This window comes from Ambystoma mexicanum, chromosome 9, assembly GCF_040938575.1.
Source record: "Ambystoma mexicanum isolate Mex_15411 chromosome 9, UKY_AmexF1_1, whole genome shotgun sequence".
Taxonomy (NCBI): Eukaryota; Metazoa; Chordata; class Amphibia; order Caudata; family Ambystomatidae; genus Ambystoma; species Ambystoma mexicanum.
The window spans coordinates 906,890,757-906,910,260 of record NC_090931.1 but is presented as its reverse complement, the minus strand read 5'-3'; the positions used below and the strand labels follow the sequence as shown (position 1 = coordinate 906,910,260).

At 44.6% G+C, this 19,504-nt stretch overlaps 1 protein-coding gene across 1 annotated transcript in view; it reads right to left on the bottom strand.

The window, feature by feature from the left end:
• The window catches only part of MCM3AP (minichromosome maintenance complex component 3 associated protein), a 1,669,219-nt gene that overhangs the window by 87,688 nt on the left and 1,562,027 nt on the right, over positions 1-19,504 (bottom strand). The gene's annotated exons all lie outside the window — the stretch shown is intronic.

Below are 19,504 nucleotides of genomic sequence, written 5' to 3'. Positions count from 1 at the left end.
TTTTTGAATTTGTAGCTGCAAGTGTAAAGTAAGGTTTGTTGGGCTCAGTAGGGTTGTTCTTGTGCTATGGCTTTTTGCTGGGTGAGGGGCACCACCAGGTTGATGGCTTGTGTGAGAGTTCGGTTGTACAGGTCTACCAGGATGGCAGGGTCGTTAGCCCGGAGGCTGTAAGAGGAGCAGCTCATCCAGCATTTGTAAAATGCGTGTTTTGGTGAGGTTATGGATGCTGTGCATTACTATAGGGGGTACGGGCGAAGTCACAGTTGGAGGGTGGCTAGACAATGGAAGATTGAATAAAATAATGTTATGATCGGTCCAGGGGCAGGGCAGATTAGAGGTGATGTCAATGTTGTAGTTAAGGTCGATAAGACAATGCATCCTTTGCAGTGCGTAGGGCTAAGGATATGTTGTGCGAAAGCAAGAGCTTCAAGGGAGCTAGCTAGGGCAGAAGTGTTGGTATCAGCCTCGTCATTAAAACCTAGATTTGGATCACCCAGGAGAATGGTCTTGGTGGACAGTTTGGAAGAGGAGAGGAGGTGCAGGATGTCCTCTTCAAAGGAGAGGAGGGGGCCAGGAGCACAGCCAACAACATTTATATTAACCGTAGTGGTGTGGGAAACGCTAAGCTTGGTGGTCAGAAGTTTGCCAGAAGATATGCTGAGGTTGGAGATTTCTCTGAAAGGTAATGAGTTTCTGGCTACAAGGGCGACCCCTCATTCTCTAGAGGGTACTCTGTCTTTACAATAGACGGTGTATTTATGTGGTATTGCTAAGTCTAAAGATGGGCCAAAGGCAGCATGAAGCCAAGTTTCCGATATGACTAGTAAGTCAAAGTTGTTGCTTGTGATCAGGTCGGCAATATCCAAGGGCTGGGCAGTGTTCGATCTAGCGTTCACCAAAGCACCCTTTAGGGGTGTGGCAGTCGTTTTAAGTAAAGGTTTGCAACATTTAATCTAAGTGACAGGCAGCAGAGGGAGAACTCTGGATAGAGTCAGGGAGAGCAGGTGAAGGTGCTTCATTCAAGCGAGCATGGGTTGTTGCAGGAGTTGTGATATGTGATATATTGCTCACAGCATATTTCTTCGGTGTGGTCAGGTTGTCCTGACTGTAGTAGTTGGGAAGTGTAGCCTTGGTAGGGCAGTGCATCAGGTTAGAAGTATTAGGCCTAGTGCAAGCCTAGGAATAGGTTGCCAGTGTGAGGCTCATGGTTAGAGCGCAGATGGTTGGGAGGCCTACAGACGAACTTCACTGGGTTGGGTGAGCGGGTGCACTTGCGTTGTCTAACACCTGAAGAGTCCGATAACCAACCTGCGCCAGAGGAGGTTGCATGGCTTCAATAGATATTTGCTCGTGGATTGGGCTGTGAGGTGGGGAGATTAGAGTGCACACTCCCACTCCTTTGTGGTGGGGTCAGGAGGCCATTGTCATGGGCTTGCAGGTGAGAAGTATGCGTGGAAAGGTACGACAACCTAGCAGAACCGGCACACAGCATCTGCATGATGCGGAGTGCGCGGGATTGTCAGCGATCCACTGGTGAAGTTTTAGGAGTCAGGGAGGACAGTGAAGCAGAATAAACTGGCCAAGTATGGATGCAGCAACACAGTACAGTAGGGGACAGGACGCAGGTCACAGCCTACCTGGGGAGCAAATGGTGTAAGGGACGATGCATGTATGGTGCTAGGGACAGGGATACTAGTACAGAACGGTAGGAAGGGGGAATTGAACATGAGGAGGCAATTTGCGTGGCACGGTGAGAGTAACAGTAATGCCGGATGGGCATAAGAGGACGTACCTTACTGGGGAGAATTTCCAGGCGCCTTCCATGGCCTGACAGGGGACTCTTCACACGGCCTTAAATGGGGACTGGCATTGCCTGCAGCCTCGCAGGGGAAGTTGCATATACTGGGCAGTCAGCCAATGAACAGCAGGCGGAGGGTTGCCATGTTTACAGGGCTCGCAGTAACATTGTTCAATAGCCCAACAGGACTTTTATGCATTGCTCCAGATTGGAGTGGCTCCTGCTGGCACTCTGGTGCCATGATGCTGTTAATACAGGCGACTCCTCACAGAGCCTTCAATGTAGGCATTTAATGGGGGCTGGTGTCGTCTGCCAGCACCCAGGGGGAAGACTTCAGCCCTCACATCTTATGCCACTGTAGTCGTCTGCAGGCTGGCCATGTTTACAGGGCTTGCAGTAACATTGTTCAATAGCCCAGCTGATTTTACCTGATGCACTGCTCCGGATCGGAGAGACTCCTGCTGGCACTCCGGTGCCACAATGCTTTTAACACAGGGCCAGGCAAGGGGGCTCCTTACTCAGCCTTAAATGTAGGCCTTTAATGGGGGCCGGCATCGCCAACGGCTCCCATGAGGAAGTTGCATATAATGGGCGGTCAGCCAATGAACAGCAGCCCTCGCATCTTGTGCCGCCGTAGTCATCTACAGTGTGGCCATGTTTACATGGCTTGCAGTAACATTTTTCAATGGCCCAATAGGGCTTACATGATGCTTTGCTCTGGATCAGAGCGGCTTCTGCTGGCACTCTGGTGCCACAATGCTATTAATATAGGGCCAGACAGGGGACTTTACCTTGAAAAGGGATCCTGTTGCATATTACCATTTTGTTTTCATCTTTTTACGTCCATCGATTCATATAATGCATTCAGAACTTAAGTTAATGAATACAGCTTTGTGCAAATTATTCTTCTGGGGGCACATGATGTGGAACTACATGGACTGAACTGGAGGATAAATTCATGGAAAGATACAACCGTGTGTAGAAGGAACGATGGCAATTTCAATAGTCACTCGGCGAGAGCTTTCTAAAAGTACCTGGTGAGATTTATGTTAAACGTCTGGGTCGACAACAGATTTGTCCAACCGTCTGTATGAACTGGACAGTGGAGAGAGGCTGCCTCCATAATTACAATAACAACGTTTTATTTCTCAGAGTTTCTAGGATGGTTTTGTTTGTGTCATGAGGGCTTGAACTATAAAGGTGGTGTTCTCGTGGCTGGTTTAGGTTTTTGCTGGGGTTTTTTGGTAGATCGTACATGTTGCTCTCTTGATCGTCTTGCAAGACAATGAAGCCGTCTTTGACTATGCTCCTGAGAAGGATTTTGAGGCATTGGGACTAGAAATTCAAAATAATTATTTAAGTAATTCTTCATAGACACGTACATCTGGACCATGCGAAGCCCATTTGGAGGGTCTCTTCCCACTGCTGGTGCTGTCGTGTCCGATGGCAGAGTATTTCCTTTCCCCACTCCTGCAATTGAACGACAGCGGGTAAAAAACAATCTGATAACGTCAACTCAGTGGAGCATTGTGGATACCCATACACATAGGATAGCTATTTTATGACTTGAATACTCATGCTGACAACTATCTTTTAGTTGTAGTAAACAACATGCAATACTTCAGACAGACCAACAATTAGATAGCGAACTATGCATAGAACGCAAATCTAAACAGATTCACAAGCCCCAGAAAAAACAATACAGTTAACTTCTTCTGCACTACAGAATCCTGATGATAATTCATGACTGCTAATATGGAATAGCTATAAGTATGCAAAAATAATAGGAACAATGGATGAGAAAAGTAAACAATTTCTAGGTAAGCACATTTCTAAGGGCTGCCTTTTAAATCTAGACATTACATCTAGGTCAAGAACCAATACATTAGTAGTTGCAAAAGAAGTACAATGATCTCCACACTGTGCAGATCTCCGTAATTGGAAAGTTTCTGAGTAAAGCAGTAGTTGCTTCAATAAGTCATATTGAGACAGCTGTGGGCTGGTAGGAAGAGTTTGACAATTGTTCTGGCAACCAACATGAATGCAGGAACCTGTCCCATCTGCTACAGTTTATTTGGATACATAATTCGGTTGGAATAAATCTGAGAATGTGATCCTGAACCACTGCAAGCTCAGACACTGGGGCACCCAGAGGCCAGCTCAGTTAGACGTATGTTTAGCCTAGCATGTCAAAACGGTCTCTCTCAATCTTCTGATAAATCATTTTTCTGGTCCAGTTTTGACCAAGTTCCGTTTATTTGGTAAGTTCTCATCAGTTCTATGGCTAGTATATACCAACAGTGTTTTTCCATAGCGTTCAGAAGCCCTTGTGAAAACACGCGCTCACTAAATACTAAAAATCAAACCACCTTTGGCTATTTGGCCAATTATAGTTTTGACCATCCCACGGCTCAGCCTTGTGTTTACCAACAATGTTCACTTGTATTATATACACAATGCATTTTTGGAGAAGGCTTCACACTACACAGCAGCCCACAATGTTCATTGTGGAATCTGACCTGCGGCACAAAGTCTTAATATGCATGGGCAAAAAGCCACCATTCTTCCAAGAAAGCCTGAGCATATTCTCAAGGCCCTCAGGCATACAATACTGCACAGTGTACATACCCGCCTCTCTTTCTGCACACCTCTGATCCATCTAACCCGTACTAACTCGCACCTTTGCAACCACAAAACCTTCTTTCTCTGCTCCATCACCTCCACTTTTGTTTTGTAAAAACCTTTTTCGGCTTTCCCATCCGCTAATATTCCCATTTATTTGGATAATTAAGGCGTGGATTCCCTAGGTGGGTTCACAATGCACTGCCCAAACAAACCTATGTGCTATGAAGCGAATGCAGTGATTAATTGGCACGAGCTAGCAACATAAAATCTTGACTGTTTTGCCAACTGATAGTTTAGCACTTACAGTACATGCATCTAATAATACCAGGCTGCCGGGGAAGGATTAGGGAAGAAAAATTGTGAAAGAAGCAGCGGATTGTATTGAAAATAGAATCCACTTTACGTAAATCAGTAATGCAATATTCAAAGAAATATATTTCTAATCTGACTCTGTGCATTGTTTAGAAATGTGGACAAATTGGTTTTGCAAGTCCTGCATTTAACTCCCAGGGTGGTATTGTCTGTTCTATAGGCAGGAAAAGTTATGCAAACATTCTAGAAAATATATGATATGGGGAACAGGGGAGGGAACATTACACAGTCATTCCGAGAACTATTTGACCACCACAGTTGTACCGAAAGAAGTTTGCAACGGTTAATATTTGTGGCAAGTAATCATTGAAAAGTGCAAAGTGACATTTATTGGGTTTGTGTTCTCGCCAAATCAAGGTTTTCGGGAAAGGTTGCTTCCTTCTGGCAGCAAAAAGGGATTAACCACCAGAAGCAAAATCTATCCTACTTGAAAGTGAAACATTTAGGCATGTAAGGTTTGCTTGTTCCTGTCAATGTGTTAATACAGTCCACAAGCAAGTATATTTGACCATACAGAAAGGCAACAAGAGCATGGCTGTTAATTTCAATGACAGGAGATTGGGATGTTATATTTTGCCCTGAAACCTGGCAAACAGATAGTCTTCGCCTAGCTGCCAGTAATGCTGAATATCTGACTGGAGAAAGTGGATTTAAAAAATCCCTGTATTTCACCCAGGCCAGGAAATGAGAATCATCCTGGAGTTAGAATTTGTTAACTTATGAATGATTTGCTAGATCAGTGAATGGGAGAAAAGCCATAGGGTCGGATATGGGAGGAATGGCATAGGGTAGGGTAATCTCCCTGACCGGGGCCTAAAACAACATTTACCACGGTTCCCACCATCTGGAATATGGATCCATTACTAGCAATGTTTGTGTTTTGTGCTGAGGCAAACATTTCCCTATCTGGGAAACCGCTCAACACGTTTTTCTATGTCTTCTTTTAGAACCATTTCACACTCCTCACATAACACTATGCTGCAAACGTTTGCTTTGGTGTTTAAAACATCAATCACACTAAATCAGAATGAATATCCAATTAAACACATGCTGAGAGACTGAGAATCAGATGAACTGCTTGAGTTCCAACATGTTGGCATGATGCTTTATTTTGGACAAAAACCAAGCAGCTCTAACTGTAGTTTGGCTTAAGTGAATCCTGCATCATTGCACAAAGGTATCCAAAATGATGATCAATTCAAGTTTGATATCCTAAAGAAGTTCCTTCCCTTGGTAAAGCACAGCCAAAAGTTCATGTCTTTCTGAGAAACTGACACTTTTTAGTCTAGGCCTCCGAAAGTCTGGGATTGTTAATCGTCAGGAGGTTCCTAAAGAAGTAGTGTGCATTTTGCACAACACTATTCACAGTCTGAATTAGATTCTTGGAGCAATGAATTCAATCTAGCAGGAACAAAACTCCATCTCCAAAAGAAATCTCCAAGGTGCCTAATATGGCATCACATCATCAAACAACTATACTTTTCAGCTGGCCTTTAGTGTGAATTTCTCAATTGTTCAAGAAGCCCAGCCGCTGAGGGCTGACGGTGTGCCAAAGGATTGGTACTTCTACTTGAAAAGGTGTTGACTTTGAAAAAGTATCCATACCTGCATAAACAAAGATGCTATGCTTTTACTGCAGTTCAATTTCAACTAAAGAGTTGGGCTCATTTTAGTCAGAGCCGGTAGCACTGGTATGTCACCAAACATCCTGAAGATCTAGAAGGCAGATCCAGTTTTCCATTAGAATTGCCTTTGTTACTTGTTGAACATCTAACATTCAGAACTTTCTATGAATTTGTTCGCTATAAAATGAACCAGAGTACACTATGTGTAGATGATGTGTGTGAAGACTTTCTATTTGTTTCTCATATAATGCAGGCAACTTTGTTAGAATAGGTAAAGACTGTTTGCGGTTTTTAGGGCAATTGGAGCACCTGAGCAGTACTTTCCTGAAAATGAATTATGCAGCCCAGTTCCATGATGAAAAGCACCCAGCCGTGTTTGCGTTTTCTCTGCTTACTGAAGAATGGGATTGGTTTCCATTAGAGTTTTTAGGGCTGGTTACACAGGGGGCCAAAGTAAAGAATAATCATCCTGTGAACCTGCCAGTAGCTATATGTCGAAGATGGAACAGCCAGGCAGGAGGATTACAAAGTGTCAGATTCAATTTTCATTTGCTGCTTTTACTCATCTACTTGAAAATTGAAAAGGGTGATGCCTGAAAGAGGGAAATCTAAAAACTATTTCTGGGTCTGTATTCTGAAACTCAGCCATCAGAAATGTCCTCTGGACAAACATAACAGAAGCGTAGAAACCGTTTTCTTTTCCAGTGGCTAATTCCACTAAATTGGCAGAAGCTCCAGTGACAGGATCTAAAACCACTTCACCCTCAATGTAAAACTCGAATGGTTCCCGCCATCTTTTGTGTGGAATGTTCCACAGCATAGCTGCACTGCTCAAATCCCTAAGATACCCACCTAGTACAACACACTTTTTTTGCCCAACTAGACAATTATCTTCTTTCTCATGTCTTCCAGACAGATGCCAAGAAATGAAGGGATAAGCCCACATCATTTTAGTAGCAAAGATCACGAGACACTCTGGCAGATGAAATATCCCTTCGAAAGAAAGGCACCTCGTCAGAGGATTTATACTTCTGACTCCTACAGAAAGGAGGAAGGACTGGTAGAGACTGATCCTAAAAGCATATGTACGGTGGGCTCTAAGACACACTGTTTGAAGTTACAGACAGTTCTAAAGTATTACAAATAAATGGTATTGCAGTGGGTACAGCTGGAATTGGAATATCATATAGTAACCTTCCTGAAGGGTACAAGATCTTCAGAACCGGATAGTCTTATTGCTTGCATGAGATAAAAGGTGAAAAGTACTTAATTCCAAACTATATGTGTCCTGCGTAGCTGATTCTTGGGCTGAGATGGTAAAGGCACAGAAGGCTAACCCTGTCGGGCAATTTCATGAAGTTTCTCCCTTGGCTCACTTTTGCCTTGAAAAATAGGGGGGTACAGGACTGCCTATGAGAACTCATTATGAACTTGCTTGGAGGCACTGAAGCAGGAGAGGAGATCAATTGTGTGCTTAACAGGAAATGAAAACGTGATTTCAGAGATCTGGAACACCAAGCCAACAACTGATAGACACTCTCACCTGACATCTTCCCAACATCTACTTGTGCCATCACTGCTGAGTGATATGCCATAAACTAACCGGAACATGAGAGAGCCATAGAATGGGGATCCAAGTAGGTCGTGAGGGGGGACCAGCAGGTGCTGAGGGTTGGGGAGGGAAGTCATTCCTTGTCCTTTAAATTACAATTGAGGGGCTTCCTTATTTACCTTTCCTTTAAGGAACAGACGATCTGTGGGAGCCTCTTCAGAGTAAGATCCTTGTTTAGGCTGTGGACCCAAAAAAACAATTTCAATTTTAAGACGTCTTGTTTCTCTTTCTTGAAGAATTGTAAAAGATTTTCTACAAGTCCTCTGTTAAGGGGTTGTGGACACCAACCTGTAGTATTGGGCATGGTGTATTGGGCATGGTTTCCCTTGTGCTGTTGCTCACTCTCCAAATGGCAGCTGAGAGAGAGAACTCCAGTTTGACTATTAGAAGAGGGGTGGTTATAAAGTACATCTTACACACACAACCACACGAATGAAGATCCACACAGTAAATGGTCCTTACAAATCTAAAACCAGTAATACTTAAGTATGTCATCTTTAGAAGTAAGAACAAGTTTTAGACAGACAGTTAAGTAAGGTTATAAAAATGTACCCATAGGAATGAATAGGATAAAGTCATTAGGTGGCTCACCATTACAGGTAGAAAGTCAAGTACACATACCAAATTCTTAGGGAGCTGTAGAAGAGACACATTGCAGGTTGGCAAAGATGTGGGACCCCACCAAAGGAGGTCCGGACACAGGTTAAAGAACCACAGGCTCTTGAGAGGTTAACTCCATTGTTGGAGCCAAGCCCATATGCAATGGAAGTCACGGTAAGGAGGACAAGGAAGAAGGAACGCAGCACAGCCCCCAGTCACAGAAGGCATGAACCAGTGAGCGCAGGGCAGTAAGAAGACACCCAGAATGTGCACCAGGCTACGGGAAGAAGGTGAGGAAGTCCAGAAGTCATGGGTGTAGAGTCGGGTTCCAGTGTCAGGATGTAGTTTTGGAAGCAAAGCCGGTTCCTGAAATTGGGTCGCAAAAAGAGTGCCTGGACGCTGTATCCACAAGTTTGAGGGACCCCCATGAGATGCCTAATGAAGAGCTGACCACGACTCCAGCAGCTAGGAAGCACAACAGATGCAGGTCGGAGGATGCTATGGTCTACACAAATGACTGCAAAACTGTACACAAGACGGTCCATTGAGGAAGAATAGCTGTAGAAGTCAAGTACAAGATATCCCACAACAGAGCAGGCACTTGGGAAGAGAAACATTGTTTGGTTTCAGCAAGGGCCCCCGCTGGAGTCCAAGGACCAGCAGCATGTATGGGAGCACAAAGGGCTGAAGGACCAGCGAATAAAGACACCCCCCCTCCAACCCCAAATTGAGGAAGGAACAGCCTGAAGCAAGATTCCTCTGGATGGAAAAGAGGAAGAGCTTTGCCTTGGAAGTAAGCAGCACAACATCAGCAAATTGTCTCAAATGATGTCCTCATCTTTTCAGCTTCACACACACACACACACACACACACACACACACACAGGGGGCAACCCTAACCTCCCAATTAACATCTGTGCACACTTCAAAGTTTTGGCGGTCATCGAATGAGGGGATGCCAGTCAAATTTCATTTTTGTGGGCACACATTCAAGAATGTAGATGAAGGCATCTGGCAGACACACAGCTTAAACTAGATCACATTCACACAAAGGAGGGTTGGTGAGGTCTATGCCAGAACTTGTGTAAGCAGAGTAGACAACGTGGCCACGGCAACACAGGTGTGACACGGTGCTCAATGAATCACAGGACAAATCCAGTACGTTTTTAGTTTTTATTACAAAAATAGTGTCACAGAAATAGGCAATTGGGCTCACAATCTAGGCAACGTCCCTGTACACCTTTCCCACATCTTTAAGGGGGGCTCCCACCTCCCTAGACCAGTCCGTCTATTCCAATTGGTCTCATTGCAGTGCCCGTTTACTAGAGCTCCCTATTGTCTGGTCTATCCCAGTCCTATGGTGGACCTAAAGAACTGGGGACCTTACCTCTCTCACTCCATTAGGTATATTCTAGGTGACTTAGCAGGGTAGAAATAAGAACAATTAGGTCACACAGATGATTACTACACGTTTAATCAATCTCAGTTGATTCCAGTGGTGGGAAGGGACAAAAAAGCTCAGTCAAGAAAATTAGTCATTATAAACATCATATTTTAATATTTATCACAATCAATATAATAGCATAAAAATGTACATTATATTCACACCATAACAGCATAAAAAATATGCATTATAATATATATTCATATAAGCAAATTAATTAGAATTGTCAAAAAAGAAGAAAAGAAAAAGCTAATAGTCGAAATGGCCAAACATTTACTAACAACTGTATAAAAAAAGCTTCTGTAGTTAAGTAAATAATGTTTGTATTAGCCAGTTCTAAAAGTGCTGACAAAAAAGTGCTAAGTGCAGGGTAGGCCGATTGTCCTGGCCGCGTTTTCCTCCAGATGATTGTCGCTCAACCTTTTCCATATGCACCTCTCCCTATGACCATTTCCTCTGTTCTCCAGCCTCATCTCTCCCTCGCTGGCTCTTTCTGACACTCTCTCCACATTCCATCTCCCGGTCTTATTTCTGTCCCACTCCTCCAAACATTCTCTCCCACTCCTGTATTTACTCTGCAGCTCCCTCCTGATAGTATCCACGTTCCTCCTAATCTCACTCCTCCCAACCCTTACCTTCACCTTCCTGCCTCTCACTACGCTATCCTCTCGCCCACCCTCTCCTATTCTCAACCCACCTCCTACTATCCCTCCAAAATGACATCCCACCACTCTCCCAATCACACTCAATTGGTTCCTCCTTTCTCACCCCCAACACCTTACCTCATCTCTCTGTATGCTTTCCAAAATCTCCTTCAAGTCATCCTTCAGCTGTTACATGCTACTTGCTGGTCTTTCACCTCCACTCTGACCTCACCCGTACACCTCTCACTGTCAAATGACACTGCTGGCTTTTTATAGCCCATTTCCTGCCTAGAAGAGTCCCTCTGCTCCCATTGGTAACCCCAGCCAACTGTTTCCCAGAGCCAATATCGGAGTTATTCCCTTGAGTGTGGGACTTCTTGTGGAAGTGTTCATACGGACCTTTAGCCCCACACCCTTTTCAGCCTCCATCTTTGCCATGATTTGTTTTTTTCTTCAAACAGTGCTGCTTTCCCAGAACCAGAATCCATCCTGCAGGTTGGGAGTCTCTGGTGGATGCTGGTCACGGTTGTCTCTTGGGAACCATCTGAAAGAGTAGTAAATCAGGCATAGTGACAGAAACAGAGGCTCCAATTTACATGAGCTGCTCCATTCATATCCGGGAGCCAGAGCCAGAGGGTGCCTCTCACCTCCCCCACACCAACGCTGAGGAAGGACTGGTCCTGGTAGGTTGCCTGCCTCAGGCTGAGAGGGGTAGTTGCCCTCCCACCGCCCTTCCTGGCAGGATCAAACCAATAACCCTGTCACAAAGGTCTAGAAAGAAAATGGTCAGGTCACAAGACCAGCATCCAGAGAATCACGCTACGCACTCTGGCCATTACCCACAAATACCTGTCCAACACAGCTCCTAAATACCTGGCTGACAAAATCTGCCTACAACAGCCTGCACACACCACCAGATCCTCTTCCTCACATAATTTAGTGATCCCGAGATACAATCTTAAAATAGCAGGAGGAGCCAGCTTCCCAGTCCAAGCTGCCAAGCGGTGGAATGCCACCCCTGTTTTCCCTCAGACTGGAACCTTCCTTTCTCGTCTTCAAAGCGGTATAAAAAACTGGCTGAGCAACAAACCGCCACTATAAAAAGTAATCGCCAAGTCTATCATACTCTGACATTCGCTGATAATTGATAGCTGATACTTTTGTACTCTCCTGACCACAGCTCTTGACCCATTTGTAACGAGGGTCTTTTTCTGGCCTTTTGATTCCCGCTGTCTATAATTTGTATGCCGTCCAGCATCCCATTATTTGGCCCATATGTAACCAGGGTCCCTCTGTTCTATTTATTACTGTTGTTTTTAATCTGTATGCCCGTACATGTCCGTATCACTAAGTCTTTCAAGCGCTTAGTTACCCCAGGGTTAGGCGCGCGATACAAATAATAAACAAATACAAAAATAAAAAAATACCAAAAAATGATTTGGTAGCCATGCAGCTCCTTTTCAAGTAGCTTGTGAAAGTATGGTAAAAAGCTACACCGCGGGGCAACCACAATAAACATACCCAGCTGCCAACATAAGAGGTTCCTAATTGCTTGTTCAAGCAAAACTAAGCAGCTGCTTTGCCTTTGCTGTCTTGAACAACTGTCCCTAAAAGAAGAAGAAATTACTTGAGAACTAGAAAAATGTATGTAATTTTTAGAATTTGGTAGTTTTTTTTACAAATTTGACCATTGGGCACTAGAGAGCATGTGCCTTTATATACTGCGCAATGAAACCCCAACAATATTTTGGAAAGTCTATTATGATGGGAATGTGAGGAAGTCGGAAAATAAGGGTGCTGTGCTTTTAAGTCTACCACTAGGGTAAAATTAATCCGTTTTTAAAATTTGCACTGAGAGCACAAACAGTACACAACATAGTCCCCAAACAAAATATGGAATCAAGCAAAACACATTAAACCCCCATGCCCTTCACAAAGCATACATCTTTCTCTCATCAATAAAGTTCAGATACTTTCCCTATTCACTGTCAAATCCCTTCAAAGTGTCATTATGCTTATGGCACATTATCTCAAGATAAACATTTTATGCGATACCTCAATGCTCCCAAAGCTTTAGCTCTTCACATTTTGCTGAATTTTAGACCTCATCACTAGACAACACAGTGAATTCACTGTATGGGTCCACCCTGGAAGGAACCCCATCACTGACATTCCCTTGGTTAGTGCAATAGGTGCCCCAGTGCTTAATTGCATCTATCCCTCAAAGTCTGTCCTTAACATATTTGCCATCTCACATCCTCAAAATATGTGGGCCTGATCCACCACTTTCTGCCCACAACTAAGAGATGGAGACCAAATATCTCACATTTGGGATACCCTGGAAGGTGTTGGGTATACCTGGTATTTAGTACAATAATTAATTCACTGGTACTTTGCCGGCATCACATCCCATTTAGTTATCAGATTTATGCTCTTCTAGTCCTGCCAAGCTATCCGATGCCCACATTTTCTTCCCATTTACCAGTCTCGCCCAGGTTTAGTTCATCCAACGGATTTGACCTAAGTGAAGAATACATATTTTATACGTTAACCCCTTCATCGCCATACAAAATATTTAACACCCAATTGTCCTTAATTATTTCAGTGGCCAGCTTCTATGGCATACTATTTGTATCCAAGTATTTATAAAATGTTTCTACTGGTATTGCAAACTCTACCATTATCTGTTGTGTTAGGTTGGAAGGAGGAGATGGACTATTAAGTTTCTGTTACCGTAGATTTCACTGAATACTATTTTACGTAATGAGATTTCACCGAATTGATTTCACCGAATTGATTTCACCGAAAATGGTAGGTGAAGTGCTACGTGTGTAATGCATAATAGGTGGGGTGTGGGGTAATGGTGTAAGTGAGGGTAGGGAGGGTTGAGGTGGGGCTGCAGGTGTCTTCCCCCGCCTTATAAAATAAAAAAAGTAGAAAAAGTAAAAAGTTTATTTTGTTTTTGGGTGAAATGGATTCAGTGAAATCTCCATTAGGTAAAATATTTTCGAAGAAATCACATACATCCTAAAGTTTCATGTTCAACTTGCTTTTATTTAAATAATCAAGAGCATGCCTCACTAACCCCAGTTTATGGGATGCCCTATCTAACAAAACTAAACTAGGGTGCTAGTCGTCAGATGTGAAGTCGAAGCTTAATGATCCGTCCTCTGTCAAAATGAGCCTAAGCTGACCCTACCACTATTAATACATAACAAAAGACCAGGACAATGACTTCCTTCTCCTGAGTTCCGCTTCTCAGCACAAGTCTCTTCAATATATCTTCACATAAACTCTTGCAATTCCTTGTAATAGAGCTCCTTCAGTTCTTGCAACAGATTTTCCCAGTGCCTAAAGGTATTTGTTCCTCTTAATTCTCCAAACACTCTTCTTCTCGAGATGTGTAGACAGACTCTCTGTTTTACTCTTATTCCTCTCACAGTCTTGCCACTCACAGGAGCATGGATCATATGCTCCTAAGTACTACTTCTTATTATTTTTTCATTCACTGGGACGAGGATACAGGTTCCCAGACTGATCTTAACTCTTTATATACTTTGATCAATCACTGCGGCGAAAGGCTGCAGGATCCCTGAGGGATGTTCACTCTTTATATATCCTTTCAATTCACTGTGCCGAGGATGCAGGGTTACTGAGTGATCTTCACTCTTTCCGCCTCACTCCTCGGGAGTCGTGCTCTCCCCCGTATCTGTATTGAATGGGTTCTGCGTCAACATGTTGGCATTTTCTTTATCTTGTCTGCTTTGCTTTTCCTTGGCGATGAAAGGGTTTGTCCTTCGGTTCCATTCCATGGCACCACCTTTTTAACTTCGGTTTGTTGGTTGGACTCTCCACCCATGAACAGAGCTCCTTGGGTCTGTTATTGGCATATTGCATACTTGGCATGCCAACCCTTGGCCTCTTCACCGACCCTTCTCGAGCGTCCCTGCTGGGACTAGTAGGAATTTCCTCTGCTCTGCTGGTTGGTGTCCATTCTTCTCTTTAGCTGCTTTTGAACAGACAAGACAGCGTCTCCCTCGGTTTCCTAGCCTCCTCGATCCGTCCGGTTTGAAACTCCTGCGTCTCACTTCCTTGTTCTCTTGAACATCCTCTTTTTATGAAGCACTGCTGGGGCTTCCCCAGCTTCCAAAGAAAGTCCTTCCTTTCTGTTGGGTCCATATTCACTATGCCTCCAGTTGGCTTTTTCGCGTCCGTATTTAACAGACAAGCGCTCTTAATTACCCTCATGTTCTCACTCCTCACAGTAGCGTATCAGGTTAACATTGTTCTTCTGGTATTATATTATCATAATACATGTCAGAGGAGTTTAGTTGTCGTTCAGTTAATGAAGTTGTACTGGGATTTGGAGGATAATGAGAAGGGAGTTCCTTATGGGAAAGCGAGTCCTTATTCCCAAAATGGGAGTTTTTCCTTGTGAGGTCCTGCTTACCGCCACCCGTACGGGGAATGTTGCGTAGTGGGCTCACCTCCCTAGCCTTACAGGAAGGGGTTCCCCCCTTGGGGGAAGTGAATGAATCCCTTGATTTTTTACACTGTGTAAACATTTTAAGGACACTGCATAGTGGCATGTGTCGGCCCCCTGCCATATACTCGGAGCCCTATCTGCCTGCATTTCTTTTACAGTGTTTCCAGAAAATACCTTGAAGACACAGTTGCAAGGTCTTAAATTCCGCACAAACCTCTCCCAATATGATAGCCATGGTTTTCACCATGATGCATGCAATTGATAGGAGGATGACCTTCATGAATGTGCTTGAAGTGAAATTCTATTGTTGGATCTGTCATGTTTATGATTGGGATTAAAGAACCAGACACACACAGACCAGCAACATTAAAGTGACTTCTTAGGACACTCTTATAGTGCTTGGGTAAAATAACAAAGGGATAGGCATAAAGTACGACCAAAGAGTTCGGATTAGTCCAATGGCTTGGAGTAGCAAAGTTTCGGGAAAACCTTTTTGAAATGGCTCTGAGGTTACCTTACTAGCAACAAAAACCAAAGTCTTTTGCAAAGTCTCTTTCCAGCAAAAAGTCGCTCTAGAACTACAGTCTCTCAGCAAGAGCTACTGTCTCACAACAAGAATTACAGCCCTGATTTCCCCGGTGCTTTGAACGTGCCTTCTCCTGGTTTTTTGGCTAATCCCTCTGGTAACACTGCTTCCAAAGGGAAGTCCTCCTCTGAGATTTGTTCTCCTTGTTCTGTGGCCTATGCTTCTACGGGTACCTCTACTCCAATGTCGGTTAGTGGTGGTCGACCTCAATGCAAGAATCAGGGTCCTGTTTCAAGAAAGGGAGGGCCCTGGGTTTTCTGGAAGGGGAGTTGGAAGGGTAAGAGAGTGTCCAACTACTCCCCAGCCTCATTGTCTGTGCACCAGCCTTTATCCCTAGTGCTCTGGCCACTGTCTTACTCACCTCAATCTTCATCCAGCACCCTGCCTACGAGACTTCCTCTTCATTCTAAATACATTCCATCAGTTCTTCTCTCGCAGGGTATTCCTCCTCCACCATGCTACCCTCTCTTTTTCTCATCCTTTCTCTCAAAATCCCTTTTCCACTCTTCAATGGTACACTTTTGTATCAGTATGTCGACAAACTTATCTCAAATTTCTAGGGCTCTCTATTCTCCTAGAACCTCCTATGTGGCCAATGTGTACTCCCAGTTTTGATTCTCTTTCCGACCTTCAACCCTTTGCGAATTAATATTGTGGTCTCTGCCTTCCTCGCTCTCTTTGATACTTCCATACCTATCTTAACTTTCTTCACCCTTCTGTGCACTACTGTCACTGCCCCCACTTTCCTCAGTCCTCTAACATCACACTACTCTGTATTACTATCACTCAAGATCCACACCCATCTAGGTACCTTCTTTACTCCTGTGAGCACCACCCACTACTGCACTTTGATCACCTCAAGAGTTCCACACATTTGTGCATTTTGGTCTTGGGGTTTGCCTTCCTCTACCCAGTCTATTCAAGTTATAACTTATTTTATTTATTTGTTTGTGCATTTGTAAGGCGCTTATACATCAATAATTTGTGTTTCAAAGCACCCACAGGGAAAAGGGAAGGGAACAAAAGGCAAGTACAATAATGATCAACAAAGACAGAGCCGGTCCTACTAGGCCTTGTGAACATTCGCAACGTGCAAGTGCAGAGAGAGAAGGGACAAGGGAAGGGGGGTAAGTGCTAGAGGTTCCACAGAGGGAGAAGTGCCAGCGAGTCAGTTGCAAGGCAGCAGGTAAGTGCCTTGCAGAGAACACTTGGTAAAGAGTGGTCACTACAATAAGTGCAGGCCAGTGGGACAGCACAGGCCAGTGGGTGCCCAAAGGCAAGTGCATGGGGAGGGCAGAGGCTGAAGACAATTGGACGGAAGGCCAGGACCCAGAAGGACACATAAGGGCACAGGCCACAAATCTCAACAGAGGGAGAGGGCGAAGGAGGAGGAGAAGAGAAAAGTCTTGAGGAGCTTGCGGAATTTGAGGAGATCCGGCTCAAGACGGAGAAGAACGATGAGGCTGTTCCAGAGGAGAGAGCCAGCCAAGGAAAGAGATCGGCCACCCGCTCGCTGCTTAGAGAAGCGCTTGACACGTAAAGAGTTGGAGCCGGAAGATAGGAGAGATCTGGAGGGAGAGTATTTGGTGAGAGCAAGTTGTAGCTAGCATGGTCCCTGGCCCCAGACAGCCTTATGGATGATGCAGAGGGATTTGAATTTGATCCTTGCAGCAACCGGGAGCCAGTGTAGAGATTTTAAGGCTGGAGAGATACGGTCTCTGGGCTTGAGGCCAAGGATAAGTCAGGCAGCCCTAGTCTGGATTCACTGGAGTGGGCGGAGAGAGGAAGAGGGTAGATTAAGGAAGAGGCTGCTGCAGTAGCCTAGAGAGTACCAGAGCTCTAGAGACATTGAGCTTCTAGGGAAAAGTGAGGAAAGGGAGGTAACACCTCTGAGGCGGTGGAGTTGGAAATGGGCCTTCTTGGCAAGGTCCAGGATGTGAGGAAGTTAAGAGAGAGAGGAGTCGAGGAGGACTCCAAGGTTTCTGGCTTCAGAGGGTGGCCACAGTGAAGGGAGGAACGAAGGAGCAGGAGTCCCAATAGGAAGGATCTCAGTCTTGCTAGCATTAAGCCAGAGATCATTAGAGGCACACCAGGACTGGATAGCAAAGAGGGAGTCTGGAATGGTAGAGGAAGCAGAAAGAGGTTCAGAGGGATGTTTGAAGAAGAGTTGGGTGTAGTCTGCATAACACTGGAAGTGCAGGGAGAAAGTGGAGATAAGGTGAGCAAGCGAGGTGAGATAGATGTTAAAGAGCAAAAGTGAAAGGTTAGAGCCCTGGGGAACACCACAAGTGGAGATAGAGGTGCGAGAGGAGAAAGAACCCAGGATAACCTGGAAGGGATGGTCAGTGAGAAAGGAGGCCACCCAGTCCAGTGCACGCTCCGAGATACCAAGGGCATTATGGAGCCGTTTTAGGAGGATGGAGAGGTTGACCATATCGAAATCAGAGGAGAGATCAAGTAGAATGAGAACAGCGGGTGAGTTAAGAGTCAAGAGATGCGAGCAGTTCTTCAAGTGTGTTCAGGAGAGTAAACAGTCTTGTACCCCCTCCCACGATTCTGTGTCCACTTTGGCCCAACCTTGTATGCCAGAACTTTCCTAGGGTGGCCAGCTGTTTTTTGGTTTTCTTGCTCTCATTGCATCTTTGTTTCTCCACTCTTGGGGGTTTAATCTCCACCTCCCTCTGTACCTTGGTCGCCCCCTTCAGTGATTCACCTTCAAATGTTTCTTCATCACTCCCTCCCCCCTCCTTAGGTTTGACTTCCAACTTCCAATCTCTTACGATCACCTTCTTCAACCCTTTCGGTATAATAACCTTCACTCTAAGAATACCTCTCCATACTACCTTCACTCAGTCTGGCACAACACTCTCCAAATACTTCTCTCTGTGGGTCCCCTGCAGTCCTGTCTTAATACCTTCAGGAGACCCTTGCACCAACTCCTGTATATCTCTGCGTGACCCCTAAACCCCATCCTCATATCTCTGGAGGACCACTGCACCAGCTTCCTTAGTATCCATAGATAACTCCCACACCCCTTCAATATTCAAATCTCTATGGAATGATCCTACAGTCTTACATTGGACTGTCTCCTTCTCTTCCATATTGGAGCCCCTCTATACAGTTCCTTCTCAAACAAACTCCTTCTCTTGTGTCTCTCCCTCCATGAGCACACCAGCCAAACTGAGCTGCTGGGTTTATATGCTGTAGTCTCCCCCTCTCCTTGGGTGGGATTTTGTTTGAGGGTATGTACTTGAGTGATTCTGAGCTGAGCTAGACATGATTGGTTGTGGTAACCTGAAATATGTGGACTGCAAGAGGTCTCATCTATTTGAGGGTCAGCGGCCATTTTGGATTTGCCCTGCAGTATTTCTGTCAAAATTGCATGTTGACTAATAGCGAAAAGAAATCCTCTGGTAAGCATAGAAACCATTTTATCCCACATCTTTCTTTCAATGGCCAGGGAGGCAGAGTTGAAACATTGTTTCACGGAAGGCCCGCCTTCGTCATGTTAATTTCTATTCATGTGAAAGGACTCTGCTCCAAACTGTGCTCTAGTAACTGTATTAAATCCTTCACTACTTATGCCAAGTGCTTGAGATTGATTTCACTTAAAGGGAAATGCATCTTTCTATGTTAATGGTTTGGGTCTGTCAATAGAGTGCATAGGGGCTCTCCTGAGGTCTTTCTTACAGAACTGAAGTAAATGGGGAGG